General features: G+C 35.8%; 1 protein-coding gene across 2 annotated transcripts in view; it reads right to left on the bottom strand.

The window, feature by feature from the left end:
- Positions 1-26805, bottom strand: part of PRR16 (proline rich 16) — a 206345-nt gene that overhangs the window by 103801 nt on the left and 75739 nt on the right. The window lies entirely within an intron of this gene.

Raw genomic sequence — 26805 nt, forward strand, 5'->3', positions numbered from 1 at the left:
TCCTCGATTGCTGGGAAAAATAAATAAATAATAGACAGCTTTTAGTATTGTCCCTGCTACAGAGTTAATCATTCAATAAATGGGATCTGTTACTATGTAATATTTTTCCTGTAATTTGTCCCACTGTGTCCTCCTTTACCTAATTTCAGAGAAATTCAGTCTTGTTAATAGAAGAAGGCACATCAAACCTTACCTAACCAAAGTAAACATTTGTGTTCTTTCCTGTGGCATTGACTTGTGCAAAAAGATTTGCCAGACTCCCAGGAGGTAGTGTTTGTGAAATGGTGTTTCCTGAAAATATCAGGAAGGTGTCCGTGTTACAAAAAAGAAGAAATCCACCCAACGAACATTGGTATTATTCCTTTGCCCCTGTTTGGTTTCCTCAAAGCTGAACTAGTATGCCAACCAAAGTATTGCCTGTGAGCATGATGGGTGCACGAAGATCATTCTCTAAACCTCAATAAAACAGTCTCTCTCTACTTTCTACATTTTTCTGAGTTTACAGCATTTGCCAAGTCATATGCAAGTGACTTCTCAATATAAATGCTGCAAAGTTTTAAACAAGGACATTTCAGATAAAATACAAAAACCTTGCTGTTAGGAATTGCTTGGTTAAAATTTCAGTGCACATCCTTAGAACACATATTGATTCTGTTTGGCTATATCATGATATATATGTGAGACATATTAGTGTAAACTCACAAAAATATGCAATTATTCACACATTCTTAACCATTTCCTGAAATTCACTCATGCTTTAAAAAAAGAATATTTCAGCACTGGAAAACTGAATCATTTAAAAATGCTATTTGCATTAGAGTTTTCCAGAGAAATACAACAAATGGATGTTATAAACATATATATGTGTATGTGTGTATATACATATATGTAAGAGAGAGTGAGAAAGCATGTAGAGAATTATTATAGGGAATTGGTTCACACAATTATAGGGACGGAGAAGTCTCAAGATCTGCAGTTGGCAAGCTGGAGACCCAGGAGAGCCAATGGCAGAGCTCCAGTCAGAGTACTAAGGCCTGTAAGCCAGGAGAGCTGATGTTGTAACTTCCAGTCTGAAAGCCAGGAGGCTAGAAACTTAGGAAGATCTGCTATCAGTTTGGGTCTCAAACTGTATCATTCAAGGAAAAGGCCACTGTTCCAGCTCAAGCAGCCAGGCAGGAGTCTCTTTTGACCCACATAGCCTTTTTGTTATGACCCACATAACAATTATTTGTAAGCCTTTTTGTTCTATTCAGGATTTCAACTGGCTATACTAATTTACATTGCCACCAGCAGAGTATAAGGGTTTCCTTTACTCCACATCCTTACCAACACCTGCTATCTTTAATTTTACAATAGTGGCCATTCTAACTGGAATGAAGTGATGTCTCATTGTTGTTTTAATTTGCATTTCCCTGATGATTAGTGATATTGAACATTTTTTCATATACCTTTTGGTCACTTACATATCTTCTTTTGAGAAATATCTGCTCAGGAACTGTTGCCCAGTTTTTATTCAGGTTATTTTTTTCTGTTGTTATTGTTGTTGTTACTGAGTTGTTTGAGTCTTTTGTTTATTTTGGAATATATCCCTTTACCAGATGTGTAGTTTACAAATACATTCTCTCAGTCCATAGCTTATCTCTTCACTCCAATGATTGTTTTCTTTGTTGTGCAGAAGTTTTTTAGTTTGTCTTCGCTTTTGTTGCCTGTGCCTTTGAGGTTTTATCGAAAAAATCTTTGCCTAGACCAATGTCATGGAGTCATGTCCTGTATGCTTATAGTTTTGTAGTATGTGGGTCTTCCATTTAAGTCTTTAATCCACTTTGAATTCATTTTTATATATGGTGAGGGATTAAGAGTCGAACTGCCTTCTTCTGCATCATATCCAGTTATACCAGCACTATTTATTGCAGAGATTTTTCTTTCTCTATTGTGTGTACCTGGCACCTTTGCTTAAAATCAACTGGCTATAGATGTGTTCACAAACACAAACAATTTGACTTCCTCCTTGCTAATTTGAATTTTTTTACATTTTGTTCTCTTGCTTGATTGCTCTGACTAGAACTCCCAGTACTATGTTGAATAAAAGTGGTAAAACTGGGCACACTTATCTTATTCTAGATCTTAGAGAGAAAGCTTTTTCAGCTTTTCCCCATTCTGTATGATGGTAGCTTTGCGTTTGTCTAAATGGCCTTTATTATGTTGAGGTGTTTCTTGTATAGTTTGTTGAGTTTTTATCATAAAAAGTGTTGATTTTTTAAAATGCTTCATCTGCATCTATTGAGATAATTATATGATGTTTTGGCCTTCATTTTGTTGATCTCATATATCATGTTTACTGGCTTGAGTATGCTGAATAAACTTTGCATCCCTGGGATTAATCCCCTTCGTCATGATAAATAATCTTTTTGATGTGCTGTTGTATTCAGTTAGCTAGTATTTTGTTGAGGATTTTTTTCATCTATGTTCATCAGAGATATTGGCTGGTAGTTTTTGTGTCTGTGTGTGTGTGTGTGTCTGTGTGTGTGTGTGTGTGTGTGTGTGTGTTTGTCCTTGTCTGGACAAGGACATCCAGTTTTTGATTATTTTGAATAATCTTACTATAAACATTTTTTTACACGTCTTGTGGTAAATACAGCAGTCTTCATTTATCTATGTTCCAAGACTCCCAAAGAGTGCCTGAAATCATGCATAATATTGAACCTTATAAATTCTATATTTTTACCTACACATACATACCTTTGACAAAGATTAATGTATAAGGTATAGTCCAAGATTAACAATAATAAGTAATAATTAAAAGGCTATAACACTATAATAGAAGTTATATGAATGTGATTTCTGTCTCTCAAAACATCTTATTGAAACACACCCATTTCCAGACCATGGATGATCATGGGTAACTGAAACTGTGGAAAGAAAACACATGAGTAAGAGGAGACTGCAGTATATGAACAAGTTCCTTTGGTATGTACCTACAAATGGAATTTCTGGGTTTTAATGTTTGCATTGTTTTCAGCTTTAGTAAACTCTCAAACACAGTTATCAAAGTAGTTGTGTCAATTTCCATTTTTCCAACAATGTATGAGAGTTCTTGTTGCTGCAAGTCTTCACCAATATTCAATATATTTTTTTATTTTAATAATTTCAGATTACAAATATTATAAAGTGGTTTTAATTTGCATTTCTCTTTGACTAATGAAACTGAGTACTGTTTCATATATTTATGGGTAATTTGGATATCCTCTTTTTTCATCGTTGTTGTTGTTTTTGTTTTTGAGACAGAGTCTTGCTCTGTTTCCCAGGTTGGAGTGCAACGGCACGATCTCGACTCTGCAACCTCAGCCTCTTGGGTTCAAGTGATTATCATGGCTCAGGCTCCCACGTAGCTGGGATTACAGATGCATGCCACCATGACTGGCTAATTTTTGTATTTTTAGTAGAGACAGGGTTTTGCTATGTTGGCGAGGCTGGTCTTCCCTCTGCGCAGAAGACTTCCTCTCGTCACTCACATGGCTCACTCCTTCACTTCCCTCCATCCTCTGCTCAACTGCCATCTTCTAAAAGAAGACTTCAGTGACCACCATATATAAAATAACATTGCAATAACCCCATTCCAGCTTGGCCTAACATCTTACATTATTTATTTTCTTTCCTGAACCATAAACATTGCCATCTATAATACCTATTCACTTGTTTGTTTCCTGTCTCATACTTTTTTGTATTTTATTGTATTCATATTCTTCTTTAAGAAACTATATATATTTAAACCTTAGTTGTTTTTAAATTTACAAAAAGGCTATCATGTTTATAATCTTTGAGAATCCATTTTTCATATAATTTATTATTAAGATTTATCCATACTGATTCATGTTTTTATACTTTGTTCATTTTGCCTAAGGTATTATTTTGTGAATATACAGCAAAGTACTTATGCACTATTGTCTTATTGGGATTGAGATGGTTTTCAGATTTGCTATTATGAAGAGAGCTACAATAAATATTATTATGTATGTCTTCTACTGTATTATCTATGAGAATTTTACTTGGCCATACACCTAGCATTATCCTGGGTACTTGCATATAATGTTTTATCTATTACTCTTCTTGCATTAGGTCCTGTTTCCACTGAAAACCATTTAAGCTTCCTAGGTCCCTACGTTATACATCTGGCCCAACATATCTACCTATGAGGGCATTTGGTGGTTGACTTTTCACCATTTATCCCCTCTTTCTTCCATCAAGAGTACCCTAATTTTTTCTTGATAAATTCCCTTCATTCTCATTTTCAGCCATTTAGGAGGGTGCCAGACCTAGGAATAGAACTGACTGGCAGGGCCATTCAATGCATCCTGTCCTGTCTATCCACAGGTATCACTGGTTCATGGATAGCTAGGTAAGCCATTTAGAGATCTTTGCTGGAGCTTTTGGGAGGAAGGGTTTTATTTATCTTCCATGTAATTTATCAACAACATGCTCTCATCTCTTCATTTGTTAATGAAAGATATGAGCCTCATAATATGGGAATGAAGCAAATCCTGGGGACACGGTGTCAAGAAACAACAACAGGGAAACCAGGTCCTGGTCACATCTGGAGGATTATTATGGTCTGAATAAGCCAAATCTAAATGGAATTCTATCCTTGGAATTGCAAGCTTTTATGAGCTAACAATTCCCATTTTCTTTTTCGTTAAGCAGAGTTTATGTTACTTGTTTCACTTTATCCCTAATTTTATCTCAATTATTGTCTGTATATCAACCCTTTACTCAAATGTTCCCAGTCAGGTCCCTTGTTTTCAAACAGTTAACTGGCATGTATTATTTCCTACTTCTGACTGGCAAATTGTCACCCACTCTTCAAATCCCAGCTTTATTCTCATGCCTTTTATGAACCCTGCCTTGATCACTCTGGAACATGACAGGACACCATGTCATTTTTCTGCTGCTTCTTTGTGGGGTGATATTTTGTTCTTATCATCTCTTTTACAGTCTTCTGTTTAATGGACATCTTCTCATGTGTTTGTCCCTTCATCCAACCTGTAAGCTTTCTGAGTTCAGGGGCCATGAGTTTTATTTCATTATGTCTTCCAAGACAGTAAATCTTTATTAAATAAACACACTGCATCTATGTGTATTCCATGTGGTAGCCAAATTCTCACTCCAGTTTCTCCATTTCAAAGACACAGCTTCTGTTTTGAGGGAAAACCCTATAACACCATCACTGTAAAAACTAAAGCAATGCATATGCCTTAACCTTTGCATATCAAGGACCTCTCTCCAGAGTATCAAACTGTATGTTCTGCTTATACATTAGTTTTATAAGTTTTTACAGGAATAAAATTCACAAGCTTATAAAAGCACACATTTTAAAAACATGGCTTAATACTTATAGATGATATAGTAAACAATTGGTAAAAAGTCTTTCATGAGTATACAGCAGAAAAATTTGGCACATCTGACAAAATGTTCACAAGCATTTATAAACAAAAAGAAAAATAAATAACTCCTAAAAACAGGATACTGATTAGAGGGATGTATAGAATGTGAGTATCAAACTATGAGTGGAATTAATTGATCTAATGCGATCCTAGGGTGAGAAATAAAAAGTTAAGTAGTTGGGGCACAAAAAAGAGGATCTATTCTCAAAGCTTTCAGAGATGGCTGGTGATGCTATTCTGTTTGTTTGTCAGGAACCAGTGATGACAGCATTCCAAAAATACTTCACTGTTTTTTCTAAATTTAGCTAAATTCATTTCATAAAAATTCTACTCAGATGGTTCTGAAAAGTTAACCTAGTGCACCAGACAATTAATGTCTAAATTGTGTTCACCAAAAAAGCATCTGAATCACTTAAAAAATTTTTTTGTGTTGGTATATAAGCTATAATTACCAAAGAATGTGTAATTCTCATATTTGTATTACCCTGTTCACTACAAAATTTTTATGACATATGTGCTATGGTATATAATATAGACAATAAATCAACAAATATTAAACAGTATTTTCTATTTAGAATTGGTTCCCTTGATTAGGTGGTAGAGAAAGTGGTGAGACTGAGGGAAAGGAGATGGTCTTTTATTTTTGCTTTTATATAGAACACTAAAAAGTCATTTTTCCCAGACAACTTTATTTTGTTTTCTTTCAGGAAAGATCTTTCCCATAAATATCTCATATCCCTGATCATAAACAATGACAGAAAGTTCATCTCTTGTTCCATGAGGTAATAATTCCCCACTAGCTGCACAGACTCATTACCTCAGCAGTTTTTAAAAGTACAGTTACTTTGGGCCCTATCCCAGCTCTATCAACCCAGAATCTCCCTCAGTGGAACTGGAATCCTTTAATTTTCCAAAGCCAGCTTATAAGGGTCATGTATCTGCCTTTGCAAACATTGCTATTACGCTCACTGCCTGGTCACATCCATATCAGTTTTTCTGGGTTCTCTAAACCTCTAATATGATGATTAATATGCAAAGAAATGATTATATCATCACATAAATCTTGTAATCATTTGTCCAGAAGGTACTACTAATGTGTTAAATGTGTTAACAATCCAAGCAATGCAGTCATATCATATAGAAATGAATCTTGAAACTGCAGCCATACCCAATAGACATGTTAGGCCTGAGTGGGATGGGTGGAAAGTGGAGTGGACCTGGGTAAGAGAGGGCCTGATCCCAAGTGATAAATCATGTGTGTATTAGTCTGTTCTCACACTGCTATAAAGAACTGACAGAGACTGGGTAATTTATAAAGAAAGGAAGTTTAATTGACTCACAGTTCCACAGGCTGCATAGGAGGCATGGCAGGGGAGGCCTGAGGAAACTTAACACTTATGGCGGAAGGGCAAAGGGGAAGCAAGCACATCTTCGCACGGCAGCAGGAGACAGAGAGCGAAGGGGGAAATACTACACACTTTTAAACAGCCAGATCTGATTACAAGTCACTCACTATCATAAGAAGAGCAACAGGGAAATCTGCCCCCATGATCCAGTCACCTTCTACCAGGCCCTTCCTCCAACACTGAAGATCACAATTCAACATGAGATATGAGTGGGGACACAGAGCCAAACCACATCAATGTGATGCACAGGGCTGACCGTCAGAAGATACGAAGTTGTAATAATGATAACATCCTACCTCCACCCTCTGTGTACTCTGACTATTCCATGTGAGTATTCTGATTAAAGAGGTCAAATATGATAGGTAAAGCACAGTGACAGAAAGGTGAACTTAAGAGCCAAGGTCCAGTCTCTCAGATAAGAAGTCCTATCAGAGGTAGGCAGGTTGTCAGGACCCTAGGCAAGCAGATTATGCTGCAGAAAAGAGAAAGAAGGCCAAAGCCCAGTGGCATAGACTGGGCATGCATTTTCCAGTGATGGGCCAAAGCTGGTCATTGGACAAATAAAAGAATGCCATTATAGGCTTAAATGGCATATGTGAGACGTTGAACATAGAACAATGGATTTATTCCTCTACACCAATTTATAAGATAGGATAAGCATGAAAGTATAGCACAAAATGATTTGATAAGCATGAAGGGCCTAATACAAACTGCTGAAAAACTGTTAGTTTGAAACTGTGCAGGAACTGAGTATGCCTTAGGAACAGGAAAAAAAAAGTAACGGAATTTCATGAGACATATAAGAAAATCATATTTTTATCAACTTAAAAGTAATGTATCAAAGACCAGAGTGAAATCTAAAAACAGAATAATGCTGGCTAAGTTAAGGAAAGAGTTCTTTCCTGACTGAATTCATAGAGAATTGTTTCAGGAATATTTATGGAAAGCTATTCAAGAAATCATTAACAGTCATTGAAAGAGTGACAGACATGGACATTGAGAGAGAAGAACCTTACTGTAAAGTACACGCCATTTCACAACATTTAAATTTTATAGTGTGTACAGCTATTCAAAAATTAATCACTTTTAAAACAAGAAGTGTTTCAGTTTCTCCCTTTTATTTTTTTATACATGGATAAAATGATATTCTTAAATCAGTGATCTAAAATACTTCCATCAGCCAATAGCACCTCAGCAAATAACATAGTACTAAAGAGTTGTGGGACCAATAAATTCTAGACTTTTGGTAAAAAGAAATACCAAAATAATATATGTAAAGCTCAACAAGATTCAAAAGTATATGGCAGTTATAACATTCACCAGAACAGGCAGGAAGAGTCACACAACCTGGTCAGCTGTCTTAGTTTATTTTCTGCTGCTGTAACAGAAAACCACAGACTGGGTTCTTTATAAAGGAAAGAGATGTATTTGGCTCACAGTTCTGGAGGCAAGAAAGTCCAAGATTCAGAGTCCACATCTGGTGAGGGTCTTGAGAAAGGGATCACACAGAGACAACGGTGAGAAAGAGTGACAGCACACTGAACAGAGAGAAAAAATGGGGCTGGGTTCCTTTTTTTCAGGAACTCACTATGGAAATAACAGCATTAATCTATTCATGAGAAAGGAGCCCTCAAGGCCTAATGACCTTGTGATGGCCCTGTCTCGAACTTAATACTGCTGCAATGGCAATTAAATTTCAACGTAAGTTTTGGAAAGGACATTCAAACCATAGCATCAACCATGCCATAGTTATATATTTAACATAGAATATCTTGTGATCTGTGTGATAATAAGCTAAATGAAACTATCAAAATTCAGGGGAAAAATTATTTGAAATAAATTCAGATGTCAAATACTGTGACAGAAAGAATGCATGACACAAATGTAAAGTTAATTGCAATTATAGTAAGCCCAGTACTCAAAACAATAAAATAGAATGATATTTCAGTAGTATTAGTTTTGAAGAAGATAATTACTAAGGCTTGTAATGCACTTTAGAATTAACAAAGCTATTTCATAGGAAAATCTCTTCTTTTCTTACATCCTGTAAGTGTTTCAGTAGCATGGATTATTTATTTTTATTTTATGTGTGAGAGTAGAGATTTGCTAGAGATCTTGCAACCAGTGTTAGAGACAGGAGTTAAATTCAGGATTTATTTCAATTATGTATGATTTTTCCACGTCACATTTTGATGAATTAGAAATTCAATCAAACATGGCAGAACTGGTTCTTTTTCAAAATCCTAGTATTGAATGTCTTCCACACATTTAGGCAAGATTAATCAGATTAATCTGAATGGGCTAGTTCCTACAGATATAGAAACTAAAAATTTCATCTCATCTCAATGACATGTACAACATCAACTTACCACTTGGTATTTCAAGGTTATTCTTGGCCTTAATATGTTTTTTAATTATTTTTATGCAGTTAACTTCTAATATATCACACATAAAGAAATTGAGCCGGGCGCGGTGGCTCAAGCCTGTAATCCCAGCACTTTGGGAGGCCGAGACGGGCGGATCACAAGGTCAGGAGATCGAGACCATCCTGGCTAACACGGTGAAACCCTGTCTCTACTAAAAAAATACAAAAAACTAGCCGGGCGAGGTGGCCAGCGCCTATAGTCCCAGCTACTCGGGAGGCTGAGGCAGGAGAATGGCGTGAACCCGAAAGGCGGAGCTTGCAGTGAGCTGAGATCTGGCCACTGCACTCCAGTTTGGGTGACAGAGCGAGACTCCGTCTCAAAAAAAAAAAAAAAAAAAAAAAAAAAAAAAAAGAAAAGAAATTGAAAAGTTCCGCTAGGATTTTAGCACAAGTATCAAACACATGCATATAAGTGGATCATCAGAATACTAGCTCCCCACAAACTATTACAATCCATTATGCCGCTGCATACATTGAATTGTGAATTACTAACACAAGCCATTGAAATATTTTATGTTAATCTGTACTCTAGGGTGCTGTAGTCCAAAAATAACCAAAACAAAAATATTACCAAATTATCAAATGAAGCCTGTATATTTTACTGTAATGTCATAATTCAGAATACAAGATGTCTTACTCATATAAAGCAGGCAATAAAGTTCCTTAGAAAACTGGATATATAAGGACAATGGAAAGATACTGAATACTTAGTGTTACTGGTTAAAAGGATTTAGAAAAAGGTTTCAAAGACAACTACAATGACCTATTTATTTCCCAGGAGTATATGATTAATTTTTCCTTAAAATAAGAGTTATGCAAAACCATAGTTGAAGTTACATATGGAATTAGCAGTAGTGTCTAGTGACAAGAGGTATTTATTTTTTTTTCAAAATTTTTTATGTATAAAACATAAAAGTAGAGGGCTGATTCTATTTACAATGCTTCCCAATGTTCTTTATCTTTCTACAGCTACATATTGTTTATACAAAGAAAGAATTTACCTCAGAGTCATTCTTCTAATTTACTTCTTAATACTCTTTCAGCCTTTAAAGGAAGAAAACCTTAGTGCCTTTACACTGCTTTGTTGAAAGGTGGATTATTTTAGACAACAGTTCTTTAAATTTTTGATTTCTACACTTACCAAACCCCCTCCCCAAAACATGAAAGTGCTTAAGTAATCTTAGGTTAAAAAAAAGAGCCCTGGGAAGGAGGCAGAGCAAGATGGTGGAACAGAATCCTAAACCATGTGTCCCCACGGCAAGAACACAAAATTTTAACAACTATATGCACACATTAGAGCACCATCACAAGAACCAAAAATGAGGTGAGGAATCACAGTACCTGCTTTTTTTTTTTTTTTTTCTCTCGAAACAGAGTCTCTGTCACCCAGGCTGGAGTGCAGCGGTGGGATCTCCATTCACTGCAAGCTCCGCCCCTCAGGTTCAAGCCATTCTCCTGCCTCAGCCTCCGGAGTAGCTGGGACTACAGGCGCCCGCCACCACACTCAGCTGATTTTTTGTATTTTTAGTAGAGATGGGGTTTCACCATGTTAGCCAGGTTAGTCTCGATCTCCTGACCTCGTGATCCACCCAACTCGGCCTCCCAGAGTGCTGGGATTACAGGCGTGAGCCACTGTGCCCGGCCAGTACCTGGTTTTAACTTCATGTTACCTAAAGAAGCACTGAAGAGGGCTTGTATCACTGACACCACCTCTCTACCACCCAAAAGTGGCTGTGCACATGGAAAGTCTGTGTACTTGGGGAAGAGAGAGCACAGTGACTGGGGAACTTTACATTGAACTCAGTGCCGCTTTGTTACAGTGGGGAGCAAAGACATGCTTGCCTCAGCCAGTGCCCTTGCATGTAGGGGGCATGTGGACCAGACCTAGCTAGAGGTGATATGCCCATCCCAGTGGTCGGAAGGTCGGAGTTTTACGGGAAGCCTCGCCACTACAGGCGAGTGCTCTGGGATCCTAGGTAAACTTGAAAGGCAGTCTAGGACCCAAAGACTGGATTTCTTAGGCAACTTCTAGTGCTGGGCTGGGCTCAGAGGCAGGGGGCCTAGGGTAGCATGTGACTTAAGGAGACACCAGCCAGGAGCAGTTTTGGGAATTCCTGTACCACCCCTCTCCCAACCGCAGGCATTGCAGCTCACAGCAACAAAAGTGACTCATTCCTTCTGCTTAAGAGGAGGAGAGCAAAGAGTAAAGAGGACTTTGTCTTCCATCTTGGATAGCAGCTCAGCCACAGTAGGATAGGGCACTACACAGAGTTGTAAGGCTCCTATTCCATGCCCTAGCTCCTGGATGAGATTTCCAGACACTCCTTGGGCCAAAAGGGACTCACTGCCCTGAAGAGAAGAGGACAGTCCCAGCAGGATTCATCACCAGCTGACTAAAGAGCCCTTGAACCCTGAATAACCAGCAGTAGTACCCAATTAGTATGCCATGTGCTTTGGGCTCTGAGACATGCTGACTTTAGGGATGAACCAGCACATCCCCAGCTATGGTGGCTATGGTGAAAGACTCCCTCTGTTTGAGAAAAGCAGAAGGAAAAGTAAAGGGGACATTGTCTCACACCAGGAAGATGGATAAATATCAGGTAGATACCAGCTCAGCCATAGTGGGGTAGAGCAACAGGCAGGCATTTGGATCTCCAAGTCCAAGCCTAGGCTCTTGGACAGCATTTCTGGATCTGCCCGGGGCAGAGGTCATACTGGCCCATGGTGAGTCTGAAATATGGCAGCTTTTAGCAGAAACTGAGTGAAGAGCCCTTAGGCTTTATCAAAGCATCAAAGCATCAAATCTCATGAGACGTATTCAATACCACGAGAACAGTATGGGACAAACCACCCCGTGATTCAATTATCTCCCACTGGGTCCCTCCTACAACACCTGTGATTTATGGGAGTACAAGTCAAGATGAAATCTGGGTGGGGACACAGAGCCAAACCATATTATAGATATTTACATATTTCATCCAAAGGCTACAGAATACACATTCTTTTCTTCAGCATATGGGTCATTCTCAATAATAGACCATATGTTAGGGAATAAAATAAGTTCTTAAAATATTCAAAAAATTGAAATAATATTGAGGATCTTCTCTGACCACAATGAAATAATACTAGAAATCAATAACAAAAGTAATTTTGGCAACAATACAAACACATATAAATCAAACAATACACTCATGAATGACCAGTGAGTAAATAAAGAAATTAAGAAGAAAATTGGAAACTTTATTGAAACAAATGATAATGGAAATACAACATTCTAAAACCTGTGGGATACAGTGAAAGCATTCCTAAGAAAAACACTTATAGCTATAAGACCTACATCAAAAAAGAAGAAAAACTTTAAATAAACAACCGAATGATGCATCTTAAAGAACTAAAAAAGAAAGAGCAAACTGAACTCAAAATTAGTAGAGGAAAAGAAACAATGAAGATCAGAGCATAAATAAATAAATTTAAAACAAAGAAAACAAAAAAATCAACAAAGCAATGTTTGTTTTTTGAAAGGATAAAATTTACAAACCTTTAGCCAGACTAACCAAGAATGAAAGAGAGAAGACAAACAGAATCAAAAATAAAAAAGGAGACATTGCAACTGATATTTCAGAAAATCAAAGGATCATTAGTGGCTACTATGTACGACTATATGCCAACAAATTGGAAAATCTAGAGAAAATGGATGAATTCCTAGACACATACAACCTACCAAGATTGAACCAGTAAGAAATCCATAACCTGAACAGACCAATAACAAGTAATGAGATCAAAGCCATAATAAAAAGTCTCCCAGTAAAGAAAAGTGTGGGACCCAATAGCTTCATTGCTGAATTCTGCCAAACATTTAAAGAACTGTGACCAGTCCTCCTTGAACTATTCTGAAAAACATAGAAGAGAATACTTACAATCTCATTTCATGAGGTCAGTATTACCCTGATACCAAAATCAGAAAAAGACACATCAAATTTAAAACTACTGGCCAATATATCTGATGAACATTGATGTGCAAATCCTCAACAAAATACTAGCAAACAAAATTCAACAATACATTAAAAACACCAATTATCATGACCAAGTGTAACTTACTCCAGGGACACAAAGGTGGTTCAACGTGTGTAAATCAATCAGTGTGATACATCATATCAACAGAATGAAGAACAAAAACCAAATGCTCATTTCAATTGATGCTGAAAAAAGCATTTTATAAAATTTAATATTCCTTCATGATAAAAACCCTTAAGAAACTGGGTATAGAAGTAATAAACCTCAACATAATGAAAGCCACATATGAGAGACCCACAGCTAGTATCATACTGAATAAAGAAAAAAAATGAAAGTCTTTGCTCTAAGATCTGGAGAATGACAAAGATGCACACATTCATCACCATTATTCAACATGGCAATGGAAGTCCCAGCTAAAAAAATCGGACAAGAGAAAGAAATAAAGGGCATCCAAATTGGAATGAAATATGTCAAATTATCTGTGTTTGCAGATTGTATGATTTTATATTTAGAAAAACCTAAAGACTCCACAAGAAAAATATTAAAACTGATCAACAAATTCAGTAAAGTTACAAGTTACAAAATCAACACATAAAAATCAGCATTTCTGTATGCCAATTCCAAACATCTGAAAAATAAATAAAAAATTATATATTTTACAATAGTCATACATACAATTAAATTTCACCCAAGGAGTGAAATATCTCTACAAGGAAAACTATAAAATACTGATGAAAGAAATTGAAGAGGACACAAAAAAACTGGAAAGATATTCCATGCTCATGCATTGGAAGAATCAATATTGTTAAAATGTCCATACTACCCAAAGCAATCTACAGATTCAATGTCAATTCCTATCAGAATACTAATGACGTTCTTCACAGATATAGAAAAATAATAATAATTCTAAAATGTATATGGAACCACAAAAGACCCAGAACAGCCAAAGCTACCCTGATCAAAAACAATTACCAAAAACATTACCTGACTTCAGATTATACTACAGAGGTATAGCGACCAAAACAGTATGGTACTAACACAAAAACAGGCACATAGAGCAAAGAAAGAGAATAGAGACCCCAGAAACAAATCCACTCATCTAGAGTGAACTCATTTTCAACAAAGGTACCAAGGACATACACTAGGTAAGACAGTATCTTCAATAAATCTTCCATAAATGGTGCTGAGAAAACTGGATATCCATATGCTGAATGAATTAAACTAGACCCTTACCTCTCATCATATGCAAAAATCCAATCAAAATGGATTAAAAACAAATCTAAGACTTCAAACTATGAAACTACTGAAAGAAACTATTCAGAAAACTCTCCTGGACATTGGCTTGGGCAAAAGGTTCTTGAGTAATATCCCACAAGCATAGACAACCAAAGAAAAAAGAAACGGGATCACATCAAGTTAAAAAGAAACAATCACTGCACTACAAAAGAAATAATCAATAAAGTGAGGATACAACCCATAGATTGGGAGAAAAGATTTGCAAACTACCCATCTGACAAATAATTGAAAACCAGAACATAAAATGAGCTCAAACAACTCTATAGGAAATAATAATAATAATACAATTAAAAACTGACAAAATATTTAAATAGATATTTCTCAAAAGAAGCTATAAATGCCAAACAGGCATATGAAAAGGTGCTCAATGTCACTGATCATAAGAGAAATGCAAATCAAAATTACAGTGAAATATAATCTATCTCTAGTTGAAATGGTTTTTATCCAAAGGCAAGCAATAACAATTGCTGGAAAGGATGTGGAGATAAGGCAACCCTAGTACGCTGTTGGTGGGAATGAAAATTAGTACAACCACCATGGAGAACAGTTTGGAGGTTCCTCAACAAACTAAAAATAGAGCTACCATGTGATCCAGCAATCCCACTCTGGGTATATACCAAGAGATAGGAAATCAGCCTATCAAAGAGACATCGGCACTCCTATATTTGTTGCATCACTGTTCACAATAGCCAAGACTTGGAAACAACCTAAGAATCCATCAGTAGATGAATGGATAAAGAAAAGGTGGTGCTTATACACAGTGGAGTACTATTTAGCCACAAAATATAATGATATTCTATATTTTCTACAACATGGATGGAGCTGGAAGTCATTTTGCTAAATGAAATAAGCCAGACGCAGAAAGACAAATATCACATGTTCTAATTTGTAGTAACTAAAAATCAAAACATGATTAGTTCATCATGGAGACAGAGTGTAGAAGGATGGTTACCAGAGGTTGAAAAGAGTAGTTGGGGAAGGGTAGTGGGTAGGTGTGGATGGTTAATTGGTACAAAATATAATTAGAAAAATAAGTAAGACCTAGTATTTGACAGCACAACAGGATGACAATAGTCAAAATAATTTAAAATTGCACATTTAAAAGAACTAAAAGAGTATAATTGGATTATTTGTAAAACGAAGAATAAATGCTTTAGGAGATGGATAACCCATTTTCCATGATGGGATTATTATGCATTGCATGACTGTATCAAAACATGTAATGTACCCCATAAATATATACAACTACTATGTACCCACAAAAAATTAAAAACCCTGAAGATGGTAATATGCTTAATTTCTAACAAGAACCTACACTTCGTGCTATTAAATCTAAACCTCGACCGAACAGCTATGTCCTCCCCTTCCCCAAGTTTGAAATATTTTCTAAATATTATGAGGTTCCAAGTAGCATGAGTTCCAAAATGATTTTTGAGAAATATCTACATTAAAGCATGTCATTGCAAGAGATGCTAAATGATTTCAAATTGTCAATAATCTAATTATCAGATATGGTTCATATTCTTTTTCTAAGTATTTAATGGATTGAAATGTAATGATATCTTAAAATCCATATTTAAGAATAAAAAGAGACCATAGGAAATGCAACTATATGAAATCAAACCCTTTGTTTTGCATGAGAAAGTGAACCAGAACTACCAAAGAGTTGCCCAAAGTCACAAAAATAACTAATGACAGGGTGAATTATTTGAACTCAGATCTTCTGAAACTCAGTGCATATATTTTTTCATCATATCAGTGTAAGTTTAATTAGTTGTATTAGTAATGATCATTTGAAGCAATTTCCATAAAGAACACAGATACAATGAAATCAAATATCATGTAAGTAGAATAAAATATAAACAGGGAGAAAAAAGTACATATGTATTATATAGATATATGCAATTATATATTTAGATTGAGAGCTATCCAAACTCTGAGGAAAACTATCAAACAAGCAAAAAACTGGAAATTACTTACATCTAGAATTTCAATTTTACAATTACTTCCTACTTACTACTGAAAACTTCCTTTTATGAAAAGATAACATATCAATACCTCAGAAAAGACAGATATTTCTTCGTTCTGAGACCTGAAAAAAATTTATAAGTGTTTAAGAAAATGTTATTCATAAACAATACCTGTTTTCAACAGATTTCAAGAAGTTAAGAAATTGTTATTGTTGTGTGTCATAGCAATCTTCAGTAAACATCCAGGGTCCAGTGTTACATCTGGTTCTATAAAGACTATTCTATAGTGTAGTAGAAACAAACAGTGTAGAATCTTCTAAAATAAACATACCCTAGAAGACTTTTTTTTTTTATGTAGCAGTTGGGTCTACTGGTTATTTATAGGAACTCTCAGATAATTCAGAGCTGAAAAGAAAGTTGTTTAATATTGTTTGGGGAAAGGACCAGGCAAGTAAGCAAGGATTCCACATATGATTTTGTAAGATCAGCTCTGAAGAGAGCTAGTTGAGGATTAGTGAGGGCAGAAATCCAGCCAGTTCTTCAGTTTCCAAGATGTGCAATAGGTTAGTCAACCCAGAGGAAGAGGGTTTTTGTAATTTGAATGCTCAGAGGGAGTTTCTTTTTACCTGAATTGAACAAAAACATACGGGCTGTGCCAGCAACACTCTTACATGTGAATGGCAAAGATGAAACTGTCGAGAAAATGAAAGATAGAGCCTTGGTCTCCTTTAATTGATGGCAGTATAAATGAGTATCTACAGGCTATACCAGTATTCTTCTCGGGAAATAGCTTTGCATCTGTTTAATTCTTAAAGCAAATCAAGTCTGTCCCAGAGATGTATACTGGAAAGCATAGAAATAATGGCCTTCAGCTGAAGGACTGTGATCACAGAAATTATCAATATAAAAGTTGACATGGGCTCCTAGTTAGTATGAGCAAGACTGCACCCAAAAAGCCAACTAGATAAATTAAATTACACACACCCCACTCCACAGTCATGTGAGAATACAGCAAGAAGACTTTCCTCTGTAAGCCAGGAAGCAGATGTTCACTCAGAACCAAATTGGCCAGCACCTTAATTTGGAACTTTCTTGCTCCAGAACAGAGAAATAAATTCCCATTGCTTAAGCCACACGGTTTATATTATTTTGTCGTGGCAGCCTAAGCTGACAGGTCCCAAACAATGTTATTCAAAACTGACTTATTTTTAACAGTGCTCAATTCTTTTCAAATAAATCTTATATGACACCTCTGGGATGAAAGAGCTTGTTAGAATACGAAAAATTTGGAGCAGAGAAAATGTTCTGAATGAGAAAATCAACTCTGCCTTCCCATGAATAAGAATATCGCCTTGTGAATGCTGAATTTGCTCAGTAAATTAATAAATAAATAAACACTAAATATTTAAAAGTTTCCCTTGAAAGAATGTATAGAGATTATTAACATAAATCCTCTCAAACTGGCAATATAAACTTGCTATAAAGGAGCAGTGACCTAGCAAGCATTTGGCTGCATCCTCAATGCTGGTACCATGTTCACTAAATGGAGAGTGTCTCTCTCATGCCTTCCCCTTACTGCAACATGGAGATAAAGAAACATATGCTGTAGCTGCTTCTGCTGTGTTTAGGTATCTTTCTTGTGTTCAAGACAATTCTTAAGAAATTATGAGAGGTGTTTTTGGTATGTTCCTTCCTTCTAATCCCAACTTAACTTGCAATGCTTCAAATTATCGTTCTATCAGACTGGAGACAGTAAGCTACTCTGACTAATGTGAGCTAGGAAGGCTGGAATCTAGGCTGTTGTGAGACTTACATGAAATACTATATGCAAAATAACTAACAGGAGATCTAAAACATAGTCTTTAGTCACAAACGCTAGTTCTCTTATTTACATCTGACCAGTCTTGTCCCCATTCAGGCAATAGAATTTCCTCTCAGATTGAACCCAAGTTGCAATTTCAATTTTATTACTACCTTTACTTCCTATCCCTGAATTCCTGTATTACTATTCCATTGTTTCATACCTTCACTAAATATTAACGAAACAATCCTTAAAGTTCTTTAATACCTAGTTTTGTTTAAAAAATGTTTACCCATTCTACAGTTACATAACTTAATTTTTAAAATATTAGTTTAGTATTTTAAATCCTCTGTTAAATTTGTGCATGATTTCTGCCCACCATTGCAGATGGTAATACTGTAAGTGATCTTGTAAATGTGACAAGCAAATAAACACTATATATTTATGGACACTCCCGTGAAAGAAAGCACAGAATATATTGCAGGGAGAACCTACAAAATCTTAGATGGCAGTCCTGCCTACACATCTGGTTCTTTCCACACAAGCATTAAACAAACTTGATTTTACGAATTTGATTCTAAGTTTCAATATGTTTACTATTCATTCTTGATCGTGAATTTAGTTGTTATTCATTCTATGAATTTAACTAATTTTAAAAAATGTTGAAAAGAGACAAAACAAAACAGAATTTACTTCAGCATGATTAGAGAAGGTGTTGGCAGTTAGACTTAAGTAGAACATTTACTGAATTCCTACTGCATGACTTGCTAGAAAATTTCCTATATCCAATCTCATTCAATGAAAGACTACTATTAGTTGATATAATCTGAGTGTGTTTTTTTCCATTGGCAATCATATACCATGTTGTAATGTTGTTGAGGTAATTATTTCAAGCATGATAATTGATTGTGGTATAGAGAACTACAAAAAATTCAACACATAATCAGAATTGCAGAATGAAAGACAGTTATTATGCCTGTATGTGTTAGTAACATATTACATATTGCTTTGAAACACAATAAGAGATTACCAACTTTTGAAAATGACTCACTCCTTGCTGTGAGTTTGGCTTTAAAATCTCTCTGCAAGAATGTGAAGAAAACAAGATTATAATGATCTAATGATCTTACAAATACTTTGTGAAGACAATGGAGTATATTTACCTTGAAAATAAAGATATTCAGATTGAAAATTATTTTTTAAACAAGAGAAAGTACTTCCACAACAAAATCAAGAAGCTGCCAAAACTCAGGCCTGCATGCATCATTATTTGGAAAGATTATGTGTTTGATAAACTGTGAGCAATAATCCAAAACAGCCCTTCCTCTTGGGTTTGAGAACAGTCCTTCCTATGTAACAAAGACATCATGAGATTCTTTGCAAAATGCCTCACTGATACCAAGTTATGGCACAGAGTAGTCCTTAATTTATCATTTAGTAGTCCTACTGAACATTAAATGAATGTGATGAGATTGGTTCTTAGGGAATCTACAATACACCCTGGTCATCACTGCTTTTTTCAATATATTCTCAAACCATGGTTTAATAAATCCATGTAGAATTTTGCAAGAATACTAACCTTTATATGCCTTTCATTATATTTTATTTTTCACTAAACTGAAGAAAATGATTTAAAGGGAAGTTGTCTGAGTTCGGAGTTACGTGGTCTATTCTCTGAACCGTGTCACCCAGAGGGTTCAAAATATTTAGTCAGGCTCATAAAACTGGTTAGTTGCAGAGGTAAGCTCAGACCTCAGGTCTCCCTATTTGAATTCTAATCTTTTTTTCACTATCAACATGCAGGGAATGACTTTCAAAATCAATAGGAAATGTATGCCAAATAACTTCAGGTATGACACACTATTGAAATAAAAACGACAGTCATGATGTTCTCAAAGATTCATCAGCAACATTTTCATTACTGTAAGATACAATTTGTATAAGCTTAGAAAATTGCAGGAAAAAACGCATGTGGTTCATTTCCACAAGGATGCTCCACCACCAAAACACATGGTTTAGTTTATATATGAAAAATACCAAATTTTGATTGACAAGAATGTTCTAAAACTATTTTTGGCTAAAAACAAACAACTACATCAGTTTTTTCAGAACAAGCTAGAAATAATCTATATACAATCAGAAAATATATTCTTATTTGCAAGTTTATCTTAAAATGATATAAATGGGATAAATCCTAAATAGCAAAAATGATAAATATTGTGTTTCAGTAACTGCCTTACAATTTCCATCTGACTTTGCCCAAAATAATATGTACACCTTATTGTTTTGACTCCATTTATAGTTATTATGATTCCATTTTATAGATCATATTTATGATAATCCCAGCAAATATCAATAAGAAAGAATCAAGCACCTAGTTCCCAGTGCAATCACTGGAGGCAATATAATGAGCCTGAAAAGAGAAATACTTCCCAATGACAACAATATCTTTTTAACAGTGTCAATAAAAAGAGCCATCGGTGGTTTTGAAAAACATAAATTGAATCTTGACTCAGTATAAACCTCACAGGTTCACGTGGTCTTCTGAAAATGGTTCGCTCATTGTATAGCCTGCCACTACTATGAAAGATACATGTCACTTTTATGTGTCCTCAGATGTCATAGAGGATTGTGAATTGGGATCTGAGAGGATGTCTAACACTCACTTTTATTTATGGCTCCTTCAGCAAGAAAGTTATTTTCTGGTCCTAAATGAGACAGTAAGTCCATGAGATGCTCTGTATATCCTGAACTGAATTCTTGGTGAAAATATTCATCCATAAACTTAAATAGTGGCTATTTATTAAGAGTAGAAGACATGATGCTAGCACAGCAAGAGACTCTGTTCTACCAAGTCAGAGAACCTACTAGTATCTTCTCTCTGGTGAGCCAAGCAACCCTTCCAGTGCAACCGAGGTCTTTCTCCACACCCCTGCCTTGACATTAGTGCCACATCAACAGCAATTTCTCTTACATGTTCATCATATCCTACATTTATATAAATGCACAGGTCTTAACCACTGATCAAAGCAATCATTGGTAGTTGGTAGAAAACATTGTATTTAACATACAGTGATATTTGCTAAAGCTTAACTTTAAGTTTGACTTATTTCCAGTATACAGAAGAAAGTACCATGCATTCATCATGCATTGATTATATGTCAGACCCTATGCTAAGAGAACAACAACTTGATGAGGCAGTTCTTATTATCCATATTTAATAGATGATGAAGCGGCAAGTGAAATGATATAACTGGCTAACGGTCTCACAACCAGTTAGCAAAAAAGTCAGCATTTTAACTTAAGTTCATCTAACTATGAACGTCGAGTTTTCATTTTTCTTTTAAAAGAAGAAACATGGATGAACCTGGGAGACATTATGCTAAGAGAAATAAGCCAGACTCAGGAAGACAAATACAGCGTGATCGTATTTATATGCAGAATTTTAAAAAGTCGAACTCACAGAAACATAGAGTAGATGATTTCCAAGGATGACAGGAAAATGAAGACATGTTGTTCAAAGGGTGCATAAGTTCTGGAACCCTAATGCACAGCATAGTAACTACAGTTACAAATAATAATGTATTGTATAGTTGAAATTTTTAAGAGAGTAGATTTTCCATATTCTCATCACACACACAAAAAGTTAACTATGTGAAGTTATACACATGTTAATTAGCTTGATTGTGTGAATCACTTCACAATGTCTACATGTATCAGAACATCACCTTGTACACTTTGAATATATGCAATTTTTTGTCAGGTATACTAGTAAACTTGAGTAAATGAAAAGGAGAAACAGTACTGAGAGCTGGTAAAGAGGAATGAAAATATTGAAATAATCAGGTATCTGCCAATTTCTGTCCTTCCCTGCTTTAGGCACGCTGAATTTTAAAATTCATGTTAACAGTGAGAAAAGAAGGAATGAGGGTTAAGAAAAACACAAAATAATGGTAGAAATGGCTATGTTCAAGGTATTATGCTGAGCACTTACACAAATATTAATTAATCCTCTTAGTGTTGCTTCTGTTTTCCAACGGCGAAGTCACTCCATAACAGCACCAGGATGCAAATCCAGGCCTGACTCATAGATGATGCATTTTTCAAACACGCTTTTACAGCGTGCATTGAAGTCCACTCATTTCTGTTGGTCTTAATCAACACAAGAGGCAGTGGAATTGTTCCTCCTCTCATAAGAGTGGAATGTAGCTGCTCTCTAAAACTTTATTTCATCTTCAGTTATTCACCACTGAACTCAGGAATGCCCTACACCCTGTGCATGTAAAATTAACATAACCCACACTTTGTCACTTACTTCTTTAGGCTTTTCCATATTTTTTACAGTCAAGGAATTTCTATTCTACTAAATTTTTTAGAAAAACTAAGACAAGCTATTGAAACCCAATGTGCAGATCCATTATTTCTCGAAAAATGTTGAGATGTCTTGAACTTCATATTTAGAGGATGTATTAAGCAGGAATACAGGACTATTTGCTTGAAGATGCTTTTCTAGTAATAATGACAAATAAATGCTGTGGAACATCCTGTTCAATATCTAATTTTTCTAATAACATTTCTATGAATCACATTTTCTCTGTCTAGCATATATGTATCTCCTCTTGTCATTTAGTTAATTTTGAGCCATTCTCCAACTTCTTCTAGGAAAGTTTTGATCTGATTTTCTGGGCCACATCCCCTTAGTCATCCTTTACCATGTTTATGAGAGTTACGATTGTACATTTCTGTGAGGATTTATAAAATTTTAGTACCTCAGGATAAAATATAAACTCCAGGAAGTCAGACTTGACTATTTTTACTCAGCATGGTATCCCTAGGTGTCTGGCAATGTTTCTGTGTACAGTACATGCTCCATAAGCGTTTGTTAAGTTAATTAATTTGCAAATTCATCACCTAAAGTCAAGATAAAACAAATACGTACCCGTGAAATATAATAAGCTTAGCAGATTTGAATTTTACTTTAATTGTTAGTGTCCCACCCTACCTACTTTAGCCATGACATGTTCAGCTGCTAAATTATAAGATGTTCTGAAGGAAAGAAAGTAGGCCTGCCTGAGTCTTGCAGACAATGAAAAGATAGTGGAAATGTTTCCATAAATAGAAAGACTAGAGGTAAAGAAGGGTCTTACAACCCAGTCTGAGATTTTAGTTTATGGAACAGACCACAGAGAGTCACCTCCAATTCTTAATAATAGGAAGGACACACTCGAATTTGTGTTTTGAAAAGGTTATTCTAACAAGTGTCTCTTTTAAAGAATTAAGGAGCCTGAGCCCTGGGTGTGGTGGCTCACAACGGTACTTTCAACACTCTGAGAGGTCAAGGCGGGAATGCTTGTGCCCAGGAGTTTAAGACCATGGCGATTCGCCATCTCAACAAAAAATAAAAACAAGAAAATGAGTTGGGTGAAGTGACACACACATACTCCCAGTTACTTGGGAGACTGAGGCAGGAGGATCACGTGAGCTCAGGAATTAGAGGCTACAGTGAGCAGTATTCACCCCACTATACTACAGCCTGGAGGAGCCTCTCTCAATCAATCAATCAATAAAAGAGAAACATACAAGTTTAGGCAACTTAGAGGTATGAGGAAAATAGGTCAATATGCTCTTTTAGAATGGCAACTTGGGTTTATAATAGGAAATGAAACCAAATGGATATATGTGTGTGCATGTGTGTGTGTTTGTGTACATGCATGAAAAGAGAGTAAGAGGGGACAGTTTGTTTTTAACACCAGCATGTCTCAAAGTTTTCAGCACTCAGGTATCAGTGCATTTAAACTCAGTTCGATGCATCAGAATCAAATTTGGAGAATCATACTAAAAGCAGACAGGATGGCAGCCATGCAGTGGTGTATATCACTGTTCCCTGATTCCTTAGTCACCTCTTGGCCAATGGCAAGTCAGATGCCTTCACAATGATACATTACAATCAATCCATGAAAAGAACATGTCAAGTCCTAATTTATTTCCAGTTCTACTGATAAAAAAGATAGTTCCAGGACAACAAAAGAACAAGCACAAAACTTGAGGGCTAATTGTAACATCTGACACTTAAAACTGAAGTTACTCTGTCATCCAGAAAGAACCCAAACAGCCTAAAATAACTGAGTTGTTATTTTTCTAGACACATCCCAATTTATCTTTAAAACAACCCTGATTCAACTAAAGTGAAAAAGTTACCTTTAATCAATAGTGAAAAGTACACACTATTTTAAAATATTTTTCTGTTTATTATTGACTGTTCTAAAAATTTGCTTAAAGAACTGTAACTAAAGGCTAGCTGAGCTTTAAGGAGAAACTTGTATAAGGGTAGCAATAATGTAAAAAAAAATGAATAGGAAACATTGACATGTCTACCTTCAAAAACTAATATCTGCATGTGCTCAGGTAAGCAAGCATTGCTGAGCATCAAGGAAGTGAATATATTTACAGTTGCTTACTGCGAAGTAGGTACTGTTTAGGAAACAAAGTAAATGGTTATGTAAATCATGTCTGATCTCTCTACAGTATTTGAAAACAGGGCCATACATTTTTGTGTTTTTTTCTAAAATCAAGGTTCTTTACTTGAAAAACAGTTTCTCCTGTCCTCAGTATCTCTTTAGACTTAACACTGTCATTACCAGCAAACAGAGGCTGAGGAAACTCAACCTAAATCTATAATTTATCATGGTTATTCATCAAAAAGTTTGGTATTTTTATTCTCAGTTTATTCATATTGCTGGCAGTTTATTCATATTGCTAAACTCCTATGAAAATTGAATAACATGTCTCATCTACTGCCTGTATGGGTGCATTCTTTTATAAAAATTGATAAATTCGTTGTGCATTTTAATCAATTCCTGAAGAAATGAGTATATATTATACCCATATAGACTCAGAGATCTTCACATTCCTTTGAATGTTTACAAGTCTCATAGTACAGAAAGGACTTAATACTTGCTGTAGAATTTTTTAAATACTTTCAACTAAGTAAGTACTTGGCTCACTTCAGTGACTGACATTCTATTCTTTTAACATCCTGTGGCAGATAACAAAACACAACCTTGTTGTTATCAATTATGTTCTTGTAGATAATGCCAAAAGATAATAGCTACTATTGTTTAAAAAAAAAAAAAAATGAAAATGCATCGAAACAAGGATAATTTGCCTTCCAAGAGAAGAAACACATGTAAAAGTAAACAGAGTCTCTAAGTTTAGAGATACTCAACCTTCTTAAGTAGTCCATGAGTGGATGGCATTTAGTGAAGTATCCTTGTTTCCTGTCTCACTTGGAAACCAAGATTATATACCAAGAATTTACATATTGCCACCCACCCATTTTTAAAGTACTTTCTCAGGAACAAAGGATTTAAGACTCTAGGAGTATTTTGCCAGCCTTGGAAATGGATAATGGTTTGAGCTCTTTAGAATTCATCAAGGCCTGCCTGAGGTAGGAGATAGGCAGTACTTCTTTTCTGGTTCTGAGCATGCTAATTGGAGTAGGATCTGGTCAATGAAGCAGCCAGCTGAAGCCTGGAGGTGGTGACAAAAGCAACCTCTAGTTGCCCTAACTGCTCATTAACATGAAGACACTCCCACCTTCCACCAGCACCATGACAATTTACAAATGCCATGGCAATGCACCATAGCAACAACTCAAAAGTTACCTTTTATAGTTCCAGAAACTCCACATCTCTTTTCTAGAAAGTTCTAAATGACCTCTCTCTTAATTTGCATGTAACTAAGAGTGGGTATCAATATAACTAGCCAATAGCCCATATACTGCCACTCTGGAGACATGGCCTACGGGTTAGTGCTGCTATGCAAGGAGAAATACCTCTACTGAACACTTAATAATTAAATAGCTTTCTTTTACCAGTGGGCCACCCTTGAGGTCTTTTCTGGGTGAAGTCAAGAACCCTTCCAGGTTAAGACCCAGTTTGGGGGCTTGACTGCCCTGCATCACCTTCATTGAGATGACTGAATTTCCATGTTCACTCTGAATTCTCCTAAGAACAGAGAAAAATTATCTAGCTGAATCCTTGTTCATCTTCACTCTGTGTGCTTTCACTTCAGCAGATGAAGCAGTGTTAGTTGACAAATCATACCTGTCTCCTCAAGTTAAACACTGACATGCAAGGATGATTTCAAACTATGTAGCAATCAATTGACCAAATCAGCCATTCAGAAATAACCTGGGTCTGAGCACAGGGGCATGCTGTGGTTAGTTCCTACTAATACCATGCAATCAAGAATCTTCTAGTTTTTAATCATGGAAGACCTGTTGAGGTACTGGGGAGAGACTTTGAGTGGTAGGGAGGGAGCAGTATGGAGCAACAACTAATTCTGATTTATAAAAAAATTTGTAGCATTTTCATAATCCAACAGGTACATCTTTACCATTGTGTATTGAATGAATATTAACCATGCTTATGTATATAACCATTCCCACAATATT

Source organism: Trachypithecus francoisi, unplaced genomic scaffold, assembly GCF_009764315.1.
Source record: "Trachypithecus francoisi isolate TF-2019V2 unplaced genomic scaffold, Tfra_2.0 Lachesis_group2, whole genome shotgun sequence".
NCBI classification, from domain to species: domain Eukaryota; kingdom Metazoa; phylum Chordata; class Mammalia; order Primates; family Cercopithecidae; genus Trachypithecus; species Trachypithecus francoisi.